This window comes from Meleagris gallopavo, chromosome 6 (assembly GCF_905368555.1).
Source record: "Meleagris gallopavo chromosome 6, MGAL_WU_HG_1.1, whole genome shotgun sequence".
Taxonomy (NCBI): domain Eukaryota; kingdom Metazoa; phylum Chordata; class Aves; order Galliformes; family Phasianidae; genus Meleagris; species Meleagris gallopavo.
This window is the reverse complement of record NC_139409.1, coordinates 42652240-42671221: the sequence shown is the minus strand read 5'-3', so window position 1 is coordinate 42671221 and position 18982 is coordinate 42652240. Positions and strand designations below refer to the sequence as shown.

Below are 18982 nucleotides of genomic sequence, written 5' to 3'. Positions count from 1 at the left end.
AGAGGCAGTGACTTTGTTCTAATCTAAATGCCTGATTAATGTGTCTGCTGTTAGCAAGACGCTGAACTCAATAAAGGCAGTGAGTAGGAAGGAGATAAGCAAGGGCGCAGTGATATGTTTGTTCAGGTGTTAGCATGACAAACGTTTTACACCTGCAGTCTTCCTTTGTTTTTAACAAATTCCCCTCCCATTCTCTGAAGGTTCGGGTCTCTATGGTTGCTTCTTTTGAGAAACAAATAAATGCCTTTGCTAGCAAAAGGGTTAGGCAGAAAAAAAAAGAAAAAGTAAAAAAAAAAAGAGGAAATACCTCTTTGTGTACCATATGGGAAGTCCATCACCAGGGAGGCATGAATGCAAGCAACCAGAGAGAGGTCCGGAGATGAGCAAGGAAGAAATGGGAAATTCTGTGGCAAACTCATTTTGTGAGTCTGGTTCTGCTTCCACTGCACCAGCCCAACCCCTCCGCACTGCTGGGCTGACAACTGGGAGATGCTGCACTGCTTCCAGTATCACTGACTGACAGAAGCCCTGGGCAACAAGGATCCCAGAAAATCACACCGGTGGGCTTTGGTCTCTCTTAAGCTTTGATTTAAGGGGATTTCCTAAAACTAAATTGTTGTCTTAATAATTCTTCAGCCACAACAGTCTTCAAGCTGATTTCTGGCTTACTAAAAATAATGCAGTATGTCAGGCAGTGCCAAGCTAACACAAAATTATTCTTCTGAGAAAAAAATAACTTGCTGAAAAGGAAAGCCTGGTTTCTCTAGGTTCTTTTAGAACTTCGCAGTCACTTAGCATAATGATAACAGTATAACAAGAGATGTAAAACTCTGACTTACTAGGGTTTTTTTAATGTCTCCAGCACTGAGCACTGGCAAAGAGCACCTTCATGGGAAAGATGGATCTGCTCTGGGGGCACTGGGGAGGGCAGCAGGGGAGTTCCCAACTCACAGCTCCCTTTGCCTTCTGAATTAAGCCCTGAGCAGGTAGCGAAGAGATTATCCAGAGGCTGTTTTCATGAGAAAGCAGGAATAGCCAGACCACGATGCACCATCTGAAAGCAGACACCACAGAGCAAAAACCTCAGCTGACCCAGGGCACAATATCCCTGCAGATGGGACACACTTGCTTTCCAACCTGTCGTCACTGCAGCACTCCTTCACTGAAGGAAGGGTGAGAATCAGGTCTCCATAATTGTGTTTTTATACAGCAAGAGGATACTCTTCAAGTGCTGTAATAAATTCCAACTTAAAAGAACAAAGGAAATAAGTAATCTTCACAGTGTTTACATTCATTACTCTGACTAACCCTGCACCGGGCACTTCTCAGAACTAAGTTTTGAAGGGCAAGCATGGCTTGACCAAGTTTGCTCTATTGGAAGAAAGAAAAACAGACCGGGTAAATTAGCTGCAATCTAAAATTAGGTTTCAATGTGCAAAAAGAACATGAAGATGCAACCAATTATTTTCCCCCATTTACAATTGATTGTCTCTATCTTTCCAAACCTTAAGCTGTTCTGCAAGCAGAGACATTAGGAACAATATTTAAAAATCAACAACACTAAGTTTCTTAAGATGACCTGGTTCAGCTAAAATTTGCTAGTTCATGGGATAAAAGTCAGTCAACTAAGAACAAAAGTTCACTCAATCTTTTTCAAATAAAAAATGAGCCAACTCAACTATAAAATTCAGATCTGGAGACAGATTTTGGATACTGCAAATGCCTTGGCTTTGTGATCAAACCTCTCTGTAGGTTATTACCAAACCAGAGCAGCATGAAGCTTTGACCCAGGGCAGCAGTTCACATTCCTTCTTGAGGGCTACAAAGTCCTTGCAGGACTTTAGCAGACCATGGCTCTGTGTTTGGTTCCTCTGATTCTCACCCACTTTATCAAAAGCTATTTTCCCTTCAACTTCTGCAGTGGGGTAGATCCACAGACACTGGTGGCAAGAGCACACCCAGCTTTGCCAGTGTCCCTCTAGGTGAGGTGAAGGGAAAGGGCACGCTCACCATTTGATGCTATCCTCATCAAGAGACCGTCAGGGTCTCCTGCGCACATTGAATGGACTTTCAGCTCTCAACAGGGAGCAGTGAGCTTTTTCCATGTATAATTTATGACGCATACCCAATGAGTCACTCCTAACAAATAAAGTCTTCAATAGCAGCAATACCACCCCATTACTCCTCCAAGAATAACAGCGAGATAGTGAAGCCAATCTAATTATCTCTTCCCTCAACTAATGATCATTCATCGGATTTGAGATGACTCACTGCTGGCCTTTGATCATCACCAGCCTCACATATGTTGTGTCCCCAGTAGGATGAGAAGCTCTAATGGCTTTGCAATGTACCTGGCTTGTTTGAGAGGTTTTTTCCCCGGTATATGCAATGGGGGATGCAGGGGCAGGTGGTGGGGAGCCAGGCTTTCCCCACGCTGCAGAGATGGGATGGTATGCACAGCCAGATGCCGTGTGGCTGTTTTGATGTGGTCAGATGGAAGCTGGGGGCAGCCACAGGAGGAAGGAGGGAAAACCTGCTTCCAGTCTCCCTTGGTGTGAACTTGCCGCTTCACCTTTGCAGGCTGTAACAACCACGGCAATGAGGCCAGTTACACTGAGAATGAAGTGGATTCAAGGTCCAACATCAAAGGGTGCAGTTCCTGCCTGCACTGCTCCCCAAGCACAAGGTTCCACTGAAGCACTGAACATCTGTGGTTAGGCTTCTGAAAGCCTCTAGGAATTGCTGGAGTGGTATTTTTTGTTGCTGCTGCTTTGTTTGTTTGTTTGTTTGTTTTGTTTTTTACTGCTCTATCTAATCTTGGGGAGGGTTTGGGGCAAACAAAGCAAAGCTCAAGTGAGCCTGCTCCTACCATAACCCCATATGCTCTACAAAAGGAAGCAGTGGAGCTTATGAATACACTGTTGCTGGGATTCTGTTAACACGACCAGCATCAAACGCCTCTCTCCCACCCCTTTTAATAACTCCACGTGCCCAGAGTCTTTGTTTTTCATGTCATTCACGAGCCAGTTAAAGGTGAGGAAGGTCCTGAGAGATCTCCAGCATGCACACAGTTATCTCCCCCACCCAACTCAGAGAAAGTGACTGAGCATTATTGTATTTTGTATTCCTGGAGTTTCTCTCTTCTGTTTTTCCTAAACGGCATCTCCGCTACTTGCTAAGTATAGTGTAGGACTTCCAGTTAGGTAGCTTTCACTGAATGCTACTCACATATATTAAACCCTTTATAGAGTTATGTGTATTTTTAATTCTCAGAAGAAACCTTTCTTTCCAGCACAGTATACTGCTGATAAAAGCGGCTTTGCAAATAAAGACAAAAGCAGCTTTTCTGAGGTGGGAACAACTTGGTGCTCAGAGTGAGCAGGAAGCACAGAGCCTCACAGCACGTTCACATTAGTGCCAGTCTCACCAGCAGCATAGATTGCAGCACCATAAAGCAAGATTTACTCTCTGAAAGCAGAAACATGTCTATGTGTTAAAGTAGAGCTGTGACTTTTAGGGAGCCATTCAGTTGCTATTGAATCCATTTTCTGCTGCAAAACTTCGCAAGGGAATTTGGAGACATAAGGTTTAGAGCTAGTTGAAAGAAATATTGTTTCTGTTCAAAAGCTTAACTAATACACATCCATCTCCCTGAATTGGGAAGTGGCTGCTGAGGAAGCAGTGAGACAAATGTTGCAAGGTGCCACGATTACACTGCAGGTATGACAATACTTTGTGTTCCTCTCAAAGTCCTGACTCCCAAAATCATTACACAACAAGCTCAGCTGTCTACTGAGAAAATGATGTTTCTTGCTCTCAGTTTCCAAGAAAACTTTAAAAGTACTGGCACAAAAAGCTCAAGAACTAGGAGGCAAGTGAAAACACGATTAATGGCATCAGTTTGTAGTATGCAGAACCCTTACTGCTGCTCCCCAAGTCTGAGTTTGATTCCACTGTGTGTGCTGATAGCTTCAGCAGAGCTACGCTCTCATGCCTGGAGCTGCCTGCTCATCTCAGCACCTCCTGCCTGCACACAGGCAGCATGGCAGCTGTGGCACATTGAATCAGAGCTGCATGATATACATCAATGCTAGAGTAAGTCAGGACAGCTCATGCTTTATACTAGGAGCATGTTTTTTTATTTGTTGATTGGCCTGGTAAACTTTTGAGCAGGATGCTCTGGCAGGATTTGACCTGTCCGTCAGAGTCAGTTCACACCACCAACAGGTTTTTCAGCCCTCCCTGGCCTACAGCAACTGTACCACCACCAAAGGCAGCCTAGTGCTGCTATACACTAATGTTTTGGGGCGGTGATGGTCTTCTGTCCGCAGAGCCAACTAAGGAACAAACCATGGCCTCAGAGAAGGGCATGAAAACCTCTTTGAGGCTTTGGGAGGCAGGTATTTGCCCTGGGTGAACTGAAAAGACCTTTCATGAAAAATTGGGATGGATGAAGATTCAGAGCAGTGGTGGAAGGAATGGACTGTGAAGAGGATAAACAGGAAATAGGAAGTGGGCACTTGAAAAAAAGAGAGGGAGAGGGTGAGGGAGGAGCATGACACTAGCAGGAAAATTTAACTGAATTTGAAAAGCACCATCAGTGTACAAACAAACAAACAAAAATCCACAACCGTCCATCTTTCTCAGTTACTTCAGCATTTTGTTCATTGCTCCATCACAGTTGCTGTCCCATTACAGAACTTAATAGTTTCTACAAAACAAACAAACAAACAAAAAACATAGGCAGATGGCCAGTGCCAAAGCTGCTTATTATTATTATTTTTTTTTTTTAACTAGAAAATTTGAATGTGGAGCTGGATTGCCAGGAGATGAGCATTTCAGAAAATCTCTTTTTTTCCTCCCTCACCTTTCCCTAAGTCCAGCTCTGCTCATCTGAAGAGCTCAGCACCATGGCATCTGCTGGAAAGGATGGCTATACAGGATGATTTAATTCTTACACCATTCTGCTCTCTCAGCCCTCCTGCAGTCACCCTTTCTTCTGGGAAGAGGAACAAAAGGAAAGAGAAAGCCAATGTGAAGATCTCTGCAAGCTGAAGTGTCGCCTTGGGAGTCACAAGAACATCAGCATTGACTCACTGCTGACCCCAGCTCAGCCGGTACCTGTTCAAGCCTGCAGCCTCAGCACGGAGCAGCAGTACGGCACAGTTAACTTTCCAGCAGCAGACAGGCCCTGCTGTGCACTCCCTTTCTTAAGAAATTATGTGCAATAAGTGTCTGCTCTGCCTGAGCAAAGATCAACCTCAGAATTAAGACCATTAAGTGACCATTAAGTGACCATTAAGTGCAGGAAGCTGAACTTCATTCCCTGGTAGCCTGTTCTGCCCTGAGTCTCTGCTATTCCTAAAAGGGCAAGTTAAAAAAAAAAAAAAAAAATCTGCAGTGATCTCCTTGGTGTATCTTTGGTTTAGGTGCTGCCTCCAGGTACCAAGCTCCCCACTTCAGCCTACTTGGCGGCACAAGTCATCATGAGCACCATGGGGCTGCAGACACTTAGAAGGGGGAGCATTGCTGCGAAGGAGAACTGGGCTCCTTCACCATTGCTTCAACCCAGTCTTTGGCAGCTTTGCCTTGACCCGTCACAAGCTAGCTGGACAGACTGCAGTACAGCACATGGACAGAGAGCAGAGAGGGTGCCCCTCACTCTGGGTTCACCAACAGAGCAGAGGACTGAGGTCAGCCTGAATGTCCCCGTGTTCTCAAGAGCTGTGACTCAGAGTAAGTCAGTCCCAGCAGCACAAGAAGTGCTGTGTTATCGACAGTGAGGTCAGTGAGGTGGTGGAAAGGGCAAGGGAAAACACGTGGGGTTGGGTACCCAACCCCTACATGTTGTCCTTCCCACCAACTGCACTCAGCCCACGTGTCCCACTGGAGCAGGGAGATGTCAAATATTGACTTTGCTGCACTTAATGGGAAGGGATGAGCCAGCAGGAAGCTACTGGTCTGCAAAGGAACACAGCAGGCTCTACTGCCAACCTACAGGCACAAGGGACAGTTGTTTGTGAGGGGTGCCGTGTTTCTTCAGGTTATCTTCCTGCCCAGTTTAGCACACAACCTATTCAAGCTGATTGCAATCAAGCCACACAATTTCAGCTTCTTTGAATCAGGAGGAAATACAGCCAGGTCGGTGTCTGAGAGAGCACAGAAAGGCTGAGGCACAGTCAGCCTGCCCTGCAGGGAGCCCAGGCAGGTTGCTGGCAGGCTGCTTTTGGAGCAAGCCGGCCGCTGCCTTCCCTCAGAAAGGTGGCTGCTGAAATTGGAGGCAGACGGGCAGTGCCGGCCAAGTGCAACAGCCTGGGAGACAGGCCCGGCTCTGTCGGCGAGGGGCCCCGTACTGCTGGGGCCAGCTCAGCTGTGGAAAACCGGGGGGAGACGGCTTGGCTGTGTGTGTGCGAGCACAGCCGCCTCTCACAATGTAGACATAAACTTTTCAGGGAAGGGTTGCTGGAAGGGCAGAGAGAAATGTGAAATACAGGCCCAGCTGTTTTTTTCTTTTTTCTTTTTTTTTTTTTTAATTCTTTTTTTTTAAATTATTATTATTATTTTTGCTAGGGTTCATTCACAGTTCCTCAGCGCTGCACACAGACGTTCCTCTGTACGCTGGCGGCTCCCATGCCAGAAGCCCTCCTCCTGGCAACATGCAGCCTCCCCACCTCTCAGTGCCCCTCAGAACTGTGTCCCTGCCCACAGGGTTGGAGAAGGAGTCTCCATGAGCCATAAATTGCCTCCCCTGCTGCTGGAGAAAAAAAATCAAAGCATCCCAGGCTCCCCTGGGTTTCACAGCACCCCTGGGCTCTGAGAGCCCAGTGGAAATGGGTGTCTCCCATTGGTGTGGGGAAAATGGGGGAACCCTCAGGAGTTCAGTCTCAGCTGCATCAATCCCTTCATCCTTCCCACTTCAAAGCACCTCAGCCTCACCAGGGACCATGCTGGGCATCTTGACAGAGCACACTGGTGAAGCAGGCCCTGCGGCAGTGAAGGAAGGAGCAGCCTCTCTCTGTTTCTCAGGTGGGAATGGCAATTGCTTGCTTGCCTCATCTGAAAGCTCACCATAGTCCCTGCTAAGTGCAGAGCTTGCACATGCAATGCAGGGCTAGGGGCTGTGCTGAATGGAACATCACATTTTTGGTTATTCATAAATCCGTTCTTCCATCCTCATCATCTATCCCAATTAGATAGCAGACCTCACCAGGAAGGCCATCCCAGGAGAGATCCAAATCTCTCCAGGCAGAAACCATTTTAAAAGAGGCCCTATGCAACCACGCTAGCTGGGACTCACCAAAACATGGTGCCAGAAGAAAGAGCAGAACTCTCTTGAGATGATCTGCATGTTTGTTTGTTGTTGTTTGTTTCTGTGAGTCCTCTGTATTTCAAGTATCCAGAAACAGCAACATAAGGGCCCCATTAACCAAAATCTACCAGTAAAAGACAAAGCTGGAAGATGATCTTTCGCAAATCTGTACATGAAGCAGTTGCTCTGAACCCCCGCACTCCTGGGGCTACTCTTGGCCAGAAGGGACAGTAATGTTAGGACATGGTCTTGCTTGACTTGCCTCACTTGTAGTCCTTCTCTACCTGATTTTACCTGGAAACAAAACAGAATAGCTCCATGGTTTGAATGCCGCTATGCTCAGCTCCACACAGGGCTGTGTGGGTATGTCTTCTTTCTTTCCCTGGCATCCAGCACCGCATCAGCCCATTTGAATTTTCTTATTTTCCCTGCCTAATAAGAGAGACTGATTTTGCCGGTAGATCCAGTTGAATTATTCACTGCAGTCATTATCATTAATCCAGTCAATTTGCTGAGCCATCCCTGATGGGTTGATGGGTGAATGTATTTGTCATTCGTAAGTATTTGCCAAAATAGCCTGGGTGAGCCATTTCTCCCCAGGCCATTCAATAGTAGCTATTTGTGTTCCCTTCCATTAAAACTCACCTCCCACGCCATGGCCAGTACAAGTGCAGGCTTAAACCAGACCTGGGTGCTGGTTTGAGCACCCTTGCTCCCCTCCCCCATTGCTGCCCTGGCTGCTCATCTGTGGTGCCAGTATGGCACAAAGCAACTTGGCCACACCAGTTCCTAGATATGGTCCTGCAACTACTCACATTAATATTTTTTCTCCCTGTAACTACTACTTTTTTTTTCCCCTCTCTCTCAGGTCATGGCTTTTCCTGGCTGTGGACCCAAGAATTACGTGGATTTTCTATTTGCTTCTTCAAAAGTGCACGTGCAAATGGGTGGGGAAAATGTACTAAGTGCCAAAGATTATATTTCTCCAAGTGTTATAGTGGTTCTATGGTTACAGAGAGCAAAGGAAATGCAAACACTGAAGTGGCTGCAGGAGCTGGAACTGAGCCTTTTTGCATAAGGCTGGTGTGTATTTAGCATTCGCAGCCATGGACTAGGTCACCTGTCTAAAAGTATACCCTATGCACTGTGCTGAAGCCCAGTCTGCTGTGGGAGCTGTTTCATGGAATGGCTGCCTAGGCAACTGTGGCAAGCCCAGAAGTTCCATAAACTGTACATTATTTTGCTTATTTTCATTTCCTAAACCTTGATAAGGAGAAAAATTGTCACATCTTTCATGGCAGAGAATCCTTTAAAGTTTCTGTGGAACTCATAGTCATTTACAAACAATTCCATATGTGATTATTGTCATACATGTATTGCAATTTGGAGGGTTCAGCCTTTATGGGGTAATGTGACAAAAATAAATAAATCCCTATTGATGACACATTCATTATAAAACCTGACATGTTAAAAAAGTTCCTCAGGTAGTCAGCCAAATTTGATAAAATAATATTAATATTTAAATCACAAAGTGGCCAAACTGAGCCCAGTCCCTAAAGATGTAAACAAAATTCAATTTTTGACATCAATTTCCTTTTTGTCCCTACACTGATAGTATGATACCTTTGCCTAGATGGGAGGACTCTGCTTTCATTGCCTCTCAGTGTGTGCCATAGAACAAACAATAAAAATGCTATGTGTCAAGATGTCAGATTTCAGAGGTCCTGCCTGTAAATTTTTTAGCCTCTGATAATGACTTTTTGCAAACAGGTGATAAAATGCAATTGCTCCCTCCATTTTAAGCAAGAGCAGTGTGCGATAAGCATCCTGGAGAAGAAGAAATATATTGTTCCACAGCTTGATATATTCATAGTTTTAGACCTACACGTTACATTAAATGAGTTGCCATCAATCAGCCAGGAAACGCTTCAGGTCTTCAAAGCATGCTATGTTTTAGAGAACCAAAGGTTGTACTGCAGAGCCCTTCATCACGAGGACGGGGACACTGCTCTGGGAAATGGCTGTGTCCAAAGATAAAGCCTCATGGATCAAAACTCAACCCAAGAAATAACAGTAAAATAGTATTTACACTTTTAAATGGGCCTGGACCAGCTCCCAGAAATACAGCATTAACAAAGGCATTGGAGGAATGCCTTGCTGGGCTGTGTGGTGGCCCTTGGCTGTCATATCTCCCTTTCCCCAGGAGGACAGGAGGCCCAACAGCACAAGGCAGAATTCTGCCTCAGCAGAAATAAGATTGATATCACCAGCAGACCTTCATAACCAACATGAGAACTTTACCGCGTGTCTTGGTTTGTTTTGGATAAACATCCCAGTCTTGAAATTTATAGTTAGTTATTAAACTTATGTGACTAGGGCTCCCATTTGCCTCATATTTGCACAAAAACTCCACCAGTTTTGTGCACTTAATTTCCACAGATCTTTGCAAGCAACTTAGATGTTAATGCAAGATGGGAACGTACCTTTGAGGTGAAGCAAATTCCTTCTTGCTTTGATCCTGCAGCAGAGACTTTTCTCAGGGCAGGGTCAGCACGCCAGTGGGAGGCATAACACAAACACTGCAATCAGATCCCAAGGATCCACCTGGGAACCACCTGCAAGGTCAACAGCTGCTTTTGCAGGGAAATCATGAAAAAATAAACGTGCTTGTTGAAAGCACAGCTCCATCACCCTAGCAAAAAAGCAGCCTTTATGCATGCTCCCCTTCCAGAACAGAAGTGTTGAGAGAAGAGCCACTGCAGAGCTAGGCTGGTTGGTGTGGTAAGGCTGATGTTACCGCAGTACTGACATGCTGGTTGCATGGTATTGCTATAAGAAAGGAAATAAAGGAATGTGGCATCACTTTCTATTGGTACAGCTTTTAAAATCTGAATCAAAGAAAGCTTGTGAAACCTGACAGATCAAGACCACAAAGGGAAAGCAAAGTATCTAGTTTTGAATGGATTTAGGGTAAGAAAAGGAGATGGACAGGGACATGACTTTCCTGTAATCTACCAGTATTGTACAACAGCTCCTGGTTAAAATACGCTTCTGGGCTAAGAGATCCCAGAAATAGGAGGTCTCTTCAGCGCAGAGCAGAGGCGCTGAGGGGAGGCCTCATGGCGGCTGCAGCTCCTCACAGGCAACTCTGCTCTCTGTGACAGTGACAGAGCCTGAGGGAACGGCATGGAGCTGTGTTAGGGGAGGGGCAGCTGGGGGTGAGGGACAGGGTCTGTGCCAGAGGATGGTGGGCATGAAACTGCCTGCCCAGGGCAGTGGGCATGGCCCTGAGTGTTTGGACAATGCTCACAAACACAGGGTTTGCAGGTAGCTATGGGGATTGGATTCGATAGTCCTTGTGGGTGACTTCCAACTCAGAATATTCTATCATAGTTTAGTGATGATATTCAGTAGATGAGGTTGATAGTTGTGCTCATTGATCTTGAAGGCTTTTCCCAAGCTAGATGACTTTATGATTATATTAAGTAAGCAGCTCAGGACAACAACCACTTCATTTGCCCTTGCTGCCAGGAGAAGCACTGCATAACTACAACATTTGCTTGCTGCACCAGTCATGCATCCGACCGCAGTCATGTGCTGAGCCCACCATCCCCTCCATCACAATCGTTGGGGAAAGGGGCCACCATAGTGGCCAGCAGCTGAGGGAGGAACAGATGGCCTCAGCCATCCCATAGCAGCTGCTGCCGTGCCTGCTCAGGAATTGCTGCAAAGTGCCAGTTTTCATTAGGTGAAGCACTGAGCACTTGTTTGGAGGTAACCACCTTTCATCACAACCTGCACGAAATGAATTTCAAGTGGTAACCTGGAGATTAAATGAAACTCTGTTAGTCCGAGTCTATTTTCAAAACAGGTTTTAACCATTCTCTCATTTTCACACCTGATCACAGAGACAGTCTCCCCACCACCAATACTGCAAGCACATAGAAAGCTGAGCAATGAAGATGAACACTGAAAAACAAGTTACAGGATTTAAACAAGATGGGAAAAGCTGTTCCATCCCTAGCTCTCTGCAGCAGTTGCAACTGGGGGCCAACACATGGCTTTGTTTAAGGGTGATGATTGTACTGTCAGAAACAGCCATGCTGTCAGTCCACATACCTACGCACAGGTCACCTGGGATAAAGGATCGCCTGGAAAGAGCTGTTGTGGCAGGAGCAGCACACACCCCACTCCCAGCTCACTCTGCTGCTGCCAGGCAGTGATCCATAACCCTGAATGAGAACAGGAAGTGAGAGGCAAGGAGGGGAGCTGAGTGCTTGAACATTCACTTGGCTACATATTGTGTGATGTTTTACCTGCAAATAGGTTAAAGATCATAGTGAGGAGGAGAGACAACGTGGAAGAGCAGATTCATGATTTTTCTATTGGTCTGGCATGCATTTATTGTAAGGCCAGAAGACATAGGAAAGCCTCATCTTAAGAAAGAAAAAGCTCAGATCAGATTCTCGTGTACCCTACAGCTCTAAGTCTTGCAAAGAATTCTGATTAACCTGAATGACAGCACTCAGAGCTCCAGGAGAGCTCAGTGAAGCAAATCAGGCTGAACTAAAATTAGCGGTGTCTAAAATTCAGCCGTCTGCTTGGCATCCACACATGATGCTTCCCTGGCCCCAGACCCATCACATCACTCAGCTTTCCCACTGCCGTCAGCTTCTTGCTTTCAAAAGCACTGCTGAGTGAAATGCTGCTGTTCACACACAGCCTGCACCTGCCTGGAGGCAGCAAGCCAATTGCTAGGCATGGCTATTTTTTTTTCCCCGATATTTCCTCCAATGTTTATTTGCTGATTGTTTTCCAGGCAGATGGAATTCAAGATGTGAAGTGGGGACTGGCTGTCAGTGAAAGGATGGAAAAAGACCAGAGATTATGGGACAAGATCATAGGTCCAAAAATACACCGGGATCCTGCATGGGTCAAAAGGAATATGAACAGTCCTGAGAAGGGCAGGGAAGGGTTTATTATGGTTCACATGCTATAGGGCAGTAAGACATGGCTTGCAGTCTAAAGGGATTTGGCACAGAAAATGAATTTAGAAATACAGCACACTGAATCACTGTCCTACATCCCATGTATGAACTATGCACAGAGAATGGCCACTTAAGCAGTCAATACCCCGAGGGTCATGTGTTAGTGGGCATGGTGGTGATGGGTTTTTGGTTGAACTAGATGATCTTAGTGATCTTTTCCAACCTTAATAACTTTATGATTCACACCCAAGCCCAGGCTCTCGCTCACAGAGTCTGGAAGGACTGGTGTGACTGCTGCAAACCAGTTCAGCAGCAGCAGCCCCAAAACCAGCTCTTCCAAATCTCTACTTGAAGATTTTGAGCACAAACTGTGGCTTGAGTAAGAGCCAGAAGAGTGGATTACAAGTAGTCAAGTCAAAGGGTCCATTATTTGTCATCTCACATCTAAAGGAGCAGTTTCTCCTAGGGAGCTTGAAGAGGCTCCACAAGGCAGGAGGTCAGAGTAGCAATGTACTCATTTCCATCTGTAGAAGAGCCCTCCAAAATACTGGGAAATAGTGAATGTGTTTTTCTGCCTGAAAAAGCAGCAAAATAGGAATCTTTATTGATGATGTAAAATGTGTCGGTGGCAACTAGACAGTAAGGGCACTCCGTGAGGGCCAGCAGGAAGGTGGATGAGCAATACAGTAGCAGTCCTAATGCCTGGGCAGCAAGGATGTGTTGGAACAAACCATGCAAAAAGCAAAGCAGCACTTCACGAAGACAGGGTGGCCAGTAGTAAATCAAGGTTAAGGCAAAGAGAATCTAAAGGGAGCACAAAAACAGATTTACCCACATTACAGCAGAAGAGATGACAACAAAGTAGGGAGAGAACAAGAGTAGAGAATATAAATGAATGTATTAAAAATCTAGACTGATTTTCTCCTCATACCAAAATGCAGAGATCGTTTTAAGAATCTGTCAGGGAGCAAAACAGAGACAAGAAAACATACATACTGTGGAGCTTGCTGTCATCAAGACCACAGATCTCTGATGACTCATATCATTAAGTCTTCATTTATACAGCTAGATACCAAGAGAGTTTCAGGAGCAATAAAAAGCCACATGAGCTATAATTATACCTATTTCAATAATGCACATGAGAACGAAACTCACCTCTTGGAGAAGTCTCTGTATGTACTTATTGCAAGGGCTGTTCATTCATCTTCCTGAGCATTTCATTTCAGATGCAACACTGGATTGGGGATATAATAATAAAAACAATAATAACAACAACAACAATAGGACAGTAATCCTTGTGATGAGGTTCTTTCACAAGTTTGCCATGCCACAGCCTTTGAAAGCACAGCTGCAGTTAGGAGGAGATAATGTGGTGCTAATGGAGGACTACCAGGTGGAAGGTGCCCAATTTATGGACAAGGAGCACTGGAAGCTGCAAGATGAGAGAGAAGAGAATGAGGATGGGAGAGGGGAGACCCAGGTGCTGGTCCTGCCTCTAACAACTGTGGTCAAATATTTCATTTACTCTGCATCTATAGGCAGACAGCCCTGTGTGTTCCACAAACACCTTCCCCTGACAGCATTTGCTGCAGGATACAAAAAGCTTTTTTCCCCTCTGCTCCAGCCCCACTACCTTGTATTCTGCATCCTTCTAGCTCTCCAAAGCAGCTCAGAGATCTCCACCAGTGTTGGCTTCTTTGGCTCTTCTTCCTGTGTTTGGACCCAGGTGGTGGCACTTGGTTGCTTATCTACCTGGAGAGCAGGTTTCCATGGCTACCTAATACACAGCAATGCCAAACCAGTCTTGACTCCTAGGAATGCTTCCAACCCCAACAGTCATCTTATCTCACCAGGTGACACACAGACGTTAAGTCCATTCCATCAGGACCACTAAACTGGTTGATTTTTATGGTGCACAAACATGAATTTTGTAGGATCTGATAAACCAAACTCATTGTCAGGCAACGCAGTGGGGGGAGACCACGTCTGCTTGGAGCACAGAAATGTTGGTTAAAAAGCAAGCATAAAAAGCAGTGCAACACATGATCATTTGGGTCCTTTCTCCTGTATTTAGGCTGCCTAACATTTTGCATTATAAACAATTTGTGCAGGTTTCCTGAAAGACTTTGAGATGGCTACTGTTTGCAGATCTCATATACACCAGGTAGAGCCCTCAGGCAAAAGTCATGCCATTTCCTAGCCTTGTGAACCACTCTCCCAATTATATTAGAGTACATAAAGCATTAAAAATGAATAGCCATTTCATTGTTCCTCATTTCCTCCACCATATATCTTTCCCCACACCCCAGCACACCTCAGAAACCTTTTAGCACTGATCCAAAATATCCCCCAGCAAAGCAGTGCTTGCTGAAAGCCACTGAGGCCAGGCACTGCTTGAACACCAGTGCCACCACTGCACTGGGGGTTCTGTAGACCAGAAGATGAAGAGAACGTGAGGACAAAAGCAACAGTTGGTTGCTCTAAAGTCTCTCCAGAGCCTTCTCTTCTCCAAGCTGAACCTCAGTCTGTCCTCATAGGGGAAGTGTTCCATTCCTTTAATCATTTTTGTGGCCCTCCTCTGGATGTGCTCCAGTAGATCCACGTCTCTCCTGTACTCCACATCTGGATGCAGTACTCCAGGTGAGGCCTCACCAGCACAAAGCAGAGGGGCAGGATCACCTTCCTTGCCCTGCTGGCCACTCTTCTTTGAATGCAGCCTAGGATTTGGTTGGCTTTCTGGGCTGTGAGAGCACAATGCTGGCTCATGTCCAGCTGGCCATCCACCAGTACCCCAAGTCCTTTTCCCTCCTGCTGCTCACGCTAAAAGAGAAGCTAGCATTGCCCAGAAACGTGTTACCTGATGAGACTCAAGGCATGCATCAGCCCCCGATTCCTTGCAACCCTAAGTTTGTTTGAAGTTGCAGATTCGTGCTGACTTTTCCTGCTTTCAGCAAAAGGCTGCCAACTGTTTATTGCAAAACTCCTTTCCGGTGGCAACGGGCCACACAGGTCCCATAGCAGTGTTATTTTCCTGCTTGGATAAGCACAAATCTCATAATCAGGAGGATCTGCAAAGGCCCTTGATGGTTTCCAGTGCCCGGAGACAGCATAGAGGAGGGCCGTGACTCCGCAAGTTCTACACAGACCATTTTCAGCTTTTGCTTGCTGGGCCACACAGACCTTTGCCTGAGGCACTGCTACTTTAAAAAAAATAAATAAATAAAACAGGCTGCTCAACAGATTTGCTGGCAAGATATGGATCTTGCAGTTAATTCTGTCTGAGCACTCATTAGACGTACTTATGCACATGCATGTTTTTATTTACCAAGGACTGGCACACCCATGTCTGGCTCACTTTGCAGCCTTTGTTCAGAGACCTGGCAAGGCTTTCCAAAAACAGAATCCCACATTAAAACACATTACTCCATTTGCAAACAACGAGGTTTCATTTTGCTTTCGGTAGTTAATTCGGAGGAGTAAATCTCTCCTGTTTGAGCATTCACAGCTCATGAGCATAGAGAGGTGTGAACGCAGACAAAGCAAGCAGATTTTTAAGTCAGAACAAATACTCATGGAAAAACAGTGCATTCTTCCAGACTGGCAATTGGAGAGTGTGCTGCAGTGCTGTTTGCTCTAGAGCTGACTAAGTCCTGTCTGTGGAAGAATCAGACAGAGGCACATAGCACTGACCAAATGATTTGTCACAAATAATGTCAGAGATTTTTGCTCACAATTTGTTTGCAAGTGAGGTTCCTTTCAAACAAAACTGCTGTATTCACAAGCACGCAAGGCAGACAAACTCCAGACTACCAGTGGCTTGCAAGCTCTGTCCATTTACTCCCCTTAGTTCTCCATCAGGGTGGTGAAACCAGGGTGCTGAGTGAGAAAGGAGGAATACCCAGGTTAGGCAGAAGTAGGCAGCAGTGGAAACAAGGGGCAGTAGGTGGAAACTGGGACACAGAGAGTTCCATACAAACACAAGGAAGAACTTCTTAACTGTGAGGGTGTTGGAGCGCTGGAACAGGCTGCCCAGAGAAGTTGTGGATTCTCCTTCTCTGAAGATACTCAAGACTATCTGGATGCCTACCTGTGCAACCTACTCTAGGGAACATGCTTTAGCAGGGGGTTGGACTTGATGATTTCTAGAGGTCCCTTCCAACCCCTACAATTCTGTGATTCAGGGCAATGCTTCCTGCAGAGTCCTGATGGCAGGCACAGATGGACAACCAGACATACCCAGCACCTCCTCCACATTAAGACTAACAGTAAACAGGTCTGCTGTAAGCTCTGAGACACGCAGGAGCAACTGGAGCTGTTATGATAGGTGCTTGTGTTATTTTTGGCTGGTGAATCATTTATTTGCTGGAGAAAAAAAAAAAAAAGCAGTTTCAGGGTGGTCAGAGGTATTTGTAAATTCAGGCAGCTCCAGTCTGTGCAGAGTGTTTGCGCATTCAGCAAGCCAAAGAGAGGCAGACTGAGGGCAAATTGTTCCAGCTGCTGCTGGTCGAGGTGAAGAGGTCACCATTCCCAATGTCTGTCCCAGACTTTCTCCACACCAACAGCAGTTGTCACATTCACGCTTTTACCCAGTCTAAACAGTTCATCTGACTGCTTCTTAGCTCAAATCTGTAATCTCTTCGTCTTAATAATAAAATATAAACCTAAGGGCATACTACTGTTGAAAAAGAGATATATATATTTAATTTACCAAACATTTCATTACTGCACAATCGACAAAGTGACACAGATGGCATGAAGCGATGGTAGGAACTGATGTCAAGGATGTGGGAAGAAAGTTGTGGCAAACAGCCAGGGGCAGGGAGGAGAAGATAATCTGGACCAGCAGCTGGAATGGGTCATGAAGGTCAACAGCTGGAGCAGGTACTCAAAGGGAGAGAAGATAGGATCATGGAGAAGAGAAATACATAGGCTTACTATTGCATAGAAACTGCATTTGATTCAGGAAAACTCTGAAAATGTCTGAACACTGGGAGCATGCTCTGGAAATGCATGCCTGTCCCGTTTGGAGTCTACCCAGGTACCCACATCTGGTCACTGCTGGAAGCAGGACACAGCGTGAGGCAGATCCTTCATCTGGCAAATGACAGATGCTTGCCAACTGGCCAGGCAGATGCTTGGGCAGCTCACCTGTCTGAGGGTTGGGACAGCTTCAATCAAATAATTGCTTTGGTTCCAGCTGAGAAATTCTGGTGAAGAGACATTCTTTTGGGTAGTAATGACATGGGGCTAAGATGTGGGAAGATGATGGGGAAGGTGGTAATGGGCCATGAGCACTATTAGCCAGAGATACACCCATTGCATAGTCAAGCTATACAATGTTAGGATTTTTTAAAGGTCCTTGTGAAGCGAGGCCAGATTGCTGTGAGAACAAGTGGTGTCAATGTCTAAGGAAGATAAGCTGATCGCAGGTCTGTGTTCAGTGTTTCTAACCAAGGATACAGATGGCTCCGTTTGCTAATGCATTCTTCTAATGATGCATTTCATTTAACCCTTAAAACTCTTCAGAGTTTTATAGAAGTAAAATTACCTTCACTTTTTAAGGTCAAAAATGGCCATATTTTTTACTTCTTTTTTTTTTTTTTTTTTTTTAACAGAAGGAACAAGTGTGATAAGTGTCAGCATCTAGATTTGATCTGCATCATTCGTTACTGCTGACTTCTAAAGAACACGGGGAAAGTTGATACAGGGAAGGTGACAGGATCAAATGTGTTGTTTAAGTGTGCACAGGAAGAATACCCATCCATCTTCCTGAAGCTCTCTGGAGCATATAAACAACAACACTTCAATGTCACTCGATCGGCCAGTTGGAACAGTCTTGGGACCATTATTTCAGCAGTTAGTATGGATCATACACAGTCTCTCTGCAGGGGAATCACAAGGTCTTTTTCTAGATCTGCTAACAGAATTGAAGCATAACCTCTCAGAAACAATGACAGATGTATCCACTATTGACCCCTACTGAGTAAAGCTAAGGCTAATGAAAAATATGTTGTGGCTCACACATTATATGCCAATGAAACATGTTCTGTTATGGCATGGTGTAATCAAGTTTACAGAATATCAAAAGCATGTTTGGTCCTCGATGCCATATTTAACTTCTGTCTGGCACTGTCAAAAACATGGTTAGCACAGATGTGATGTCATGGAGCAGAGGCAGAGGTTTGGTAGAAACCCCATGTTAATCTCAGTATGTATTCAAGATATAAAGCTTTCGTTTGTGAAAGACAATTGAGACTTGAACTGAAGGATCTGCAACTCACTCTGAACCACCAAAACCCAAATACTACATCGAGACGTGAACTGAATGAAACCTTTGCCTCAGGCACTGGTCATGGGAGCAGTTTGCCAAGTCAGTCCCGTGTCCAGCCTCTGCAAGGTATCTGAGTTCACTGGCCATTACCAAACTGCTGCCTCGAGGTATTAGAGATGCCAATCCTAATGAAGATCATGATTTCTCTAGGAGGGCTGCTTGCATTCTCCAGTGCCAAATGCTGCATGCCATTCCTGTGGATCTTTGCGTAGCAGTAGCACCCTCAAATGAGTTAACATGGATTGATGATAGCAAAGGAACTGTGTATCCAGAAACCTCTGCTGTACTGGAGACATGAGGTTCTTCCTCAATTCGCACTCAGAGAACTCAAAGTTTTCCTCTCTCCAGGTCTGA

General features: G+C 45.4%; 1 long non-coding RNA gene across 1 annotated transcript in view; it reads right to left on the bottom strand.

Moving 5' to 3' along the window:
* The window catches only part of LOC104911554 (uncharacterized), a 41383-nt gene extending 25702 nt beyond the window's left edge, over window positions 1–15681 (bottom strand). Inside the window, exons 1-3 of the long non-coding RNA XR_014883995.1 lie at window positions 13931–15681; window positions 13453–13531; window positions 9793–9924 (exon numbers count right to left, since the gene is read on the bottom strand). This is a non-coding gene — a long non-coding RNA (uncharacterized LOC104911554). The remainder of the gene's footprint in view (window positions 1–9792; window positions 9925–13452; window positions 13532–13930) is intronic.
* Between the last annotated feature and the right edge of the window lie 3301 nt (window positions 15682–18982).